Raw genomic sequence first — 3,259 nt, 5'->3', positions numbered from 1 at the left:
TTCGCCGTCCTGCAGAAGTGAGCGTCGCAGTGCGTACGGGGCAGCAGCAGCGGTGGCGCCGTGTTGGTGACACCGCGGAGCCAAGACACGGAATCTGAAGCCACTGACGACGCACACGAGTGTCCGCGGATGGAGTGGGAGCTCCGGAGGAGCCACAGTCCGGTGGTGCCCGCGTCAGACCAGGGGGGAGTGGGTGGGGGGTGGGGGGTCCCGCACACTAGGGGGCATGAGAAGCAGCCGGGACTGGCGAGGGAGGGCCTGGAGCCTCCTCCCAGCAGGTCCCTGCGGAGCTGAACTTGGGGGACAGCACGTGGAGGAAGGTCACCACCCCAAAGAGCATGGGGTCTCCATATTTACGGAAATGCATCTTTTTTGTGCGTCCTTAACGTTTGACCCGCAGGTCCTTGCGGGTAACTCTTGGAATGCTTTCTGCTGCTTGAAACTGGCGCTCAGTTTGACTAGTTTAATCTCAAACCAATGACAACTGGGCCCAAAGCAGGAGACCCCACTGGAAGTGAACAGAAGAGCAGACGGAGGAAAGGCTGTTGACGCAGATACTAAACGATGCAGAAACTCCACTTCCTTTAGTGGCTTTTCCGTATATGAGTTCTTTCTGTTTTAAATTTTAAGTCGCAGAATTTGACTTGCCAGATGGATTTTTGAAAACAGTAACAGTTTTACCCTCTTTTTTCCCCCAGTTTCACCCAAATGCAGATGAACAGATGTCGGGGTGCTGATGTCTCCTTTCCAAACTACACGCCGGGGTTTCTGCTGTCTCGGCACCAAGCCCACCTGTAATCCAGAGGCGGGTCGTAAAACACCAGATACTGACAGACAGACTGGTTTTCCAGAAGCGATTTCATCTTGTTAACTTTACGAGGGCACAAGGCTGATCACATTCTCATCACAAAATGCTCACTTTGTTTCAGCGTGTACAGTGGTAATATTCCCCGACATGATGTTTTAATTTCCAGATTGCTGTAAATAACTGGCTTATTCTGATCCACTTTAAATATAAATATGCATGTTAACCTTACTTAACAAATTCTTTGATTTAATATCTTTGTTGTTAGGATAACAGAGAAGTGATGTCGTTTTGCCAGATTTCAAGGTAATTCCATTTAAATGATAATGTGAAAAAATACACAGTTGTATTTATAAGATAATATTTGGAGACAAGCTATATGCTAGAAGCTTTAGGACATACTATTTTTTTTCATATTGAATGGTAAGATATGCTGCGTTGGATGGCTTTCTTATTTATAACAAGAGTCCCTGAAAATGATGCTAAGATAGTCCTGAATATATCTGTGTTCAGAGAATCTCTGTAAGAAGCTGTCCGTTGTTATAGGTAGTGACCAAGGCTGGGAGAGAGCCCGTGTTTGTTGTTAAGGAAATGTCTGAATGCAGCATAGTCTAGTGCAAGGTGGAATTCTGTTCCACGTTTTTTCAAGTAATACATGGTATTTTACTTGCAGCAACCAATTATATCAAAAATAAATGGCAAAGATAGATGAAATGAGCTGTGTAACGCAGTGTTCAGTATGTAGATTAGGATCCACAGAGACACACACGGCAGATTAGAAAGATACCACTAATCATGATGCAGTGAACCCCTATCAGAGGGAGAGAACGGGGTTGGGAGGTGAGGAACATGAAACAAAGTGAAAAAAAACTAATTTCGTAGAAGAAGAGCCCCACACGAGTGGTGGTTGGTCAGCGTTCATCAGGTGCAAGATCCGAAGGGTCAGTTTTGTTGGAAGTGCAGGGGGTTTACGACGTGCCCTCACGGGCCACTGTGTACGGGGCGCTGGCTGGGGACCAGGCAGAGCAGGCTCTCCCACCAGAGGGGAGCCTCCTTTCCTTAACATGCATCTGTGTTCCGGATAAGACTTTTTCAATCAAAGTTTCACCGAGAGACTGAAAGACATGACCTAGACTAGTCCTACCTCCTTAGTCTACATTCAGGTTCCCACATAGTTAGTTGCATCTCTTAGGTTCTTTTCTGGTCATTTCCCAAAAACACACAGCCCAGTGCAGCTGTGCAGTGCCACACACGCCTAGAACACGGCCTGCCCTGGTACCTGCCCGCAGGCAAGCACTCCCTCTCCACGCGGGGCCCCCTCCACTCTCCCCTCATCCTTAAGAGAATCACGTTGGCGTCGCTTCTCTGACTCCTCAAATGGGATGAATTGATCTTGTGTCATTGGAGTTTTTTACAAAGACGTTTTGCAGATTGTGACAGAAGAGGGTACCATCAGGAACGGGTAGCGTATCTGAGGGTTTTCAGTTTGTTTTCAGTTTGCTGAGTATCTAAAAATAAAATTTACTAGTTTTTGAAGTGGGGAAAAAAACAATAAAGTAAAAAATGAACTCCAAATTGTGATATTAAAACTGGATCTGGGGTTAGAAAATAACATTTTAAATCAAAAATTGACAAAAACATTTTCAACTATTAACAAAAAACATTGGTAACCAAAAGTACAAAGCAGCAGCTCATTTTAAACGCTACCAATAGATAAAAGAGAGGAATCCTGCCAAAGATATGGTGTACTTTATTGGATGGCTAAATTACTCATTTCTGTCTGATGTGTTTTTTCAGTAAAGGAAAATGAACTCAGAATCAGTTAATGTTTATTGTAGGAACAATGTGAAATTACAAAAATCAAGTATTGAAGTTTTATGTATTTGTTTGTGTATTATTTCAGCAAACTTTTGTTCTCTGGTGCCCCCGACCCGGTCCCCGCTGCCGGCAGGGCAGGGACCCCGTTCCCACCTACCCGTCCTCCGGGCCTTAGAGACCTTACAGCAGGGGAGAGAGGAGTAGGTACGTTTATTTAAAAAAGAGCGGCTGCAGTGAGCGGGGTGAGGGGAAGGGGCGGGGGGCGGGGGGCGGGGCGCAGGCGGCCAGCGCGCGAGAGCTCCGGGGCGCGGTTCTCCAATGGTTAAACAGTGGCTGTCGAAACTTCCAGCGACTCAGAGCATTAATACTCATTAATAAGTGAAGTGCAGTAGATGATGGAAGAAGATGAAAAAGTATACTTTCTGAGAAACTTGGCACTTATTTGCAGTTAAAAGAGGGAACTCAGCATTTTCCTTGTATTTTGTCTGTTTCTTCCTCAGGGGAGAGACGAGATGGGGGGGAAGCACAGTACAAGGGCTGGATGAGACACTCGTGCTCGGGCGCCGTCCCCCCCCCCACACGCGGGAACACGGGCGCCGTCCCCCCCACCCCACAGAGGCGGGAACACGGGCGCCG

Source organism: Hyaena hyaena, unplaced genomic scaffold, assembly GCF_003009895.1.
Source record: "Hyaena hyaena isolate Hyena2069 unplaced genomic scaffold, ASM300989v1 scaffold_552, whole genome shotgun sequence".
Taxonomy (NCBI): domain Eukaryota; kingdom Metazoa; phylum Chordata; class Mammalia; order Carnivora; family Hyaenidae; genus Hyaena; species Hyaena hyaena.
This window is presented reverse-complemented; position numbering follows the sequence as displayed.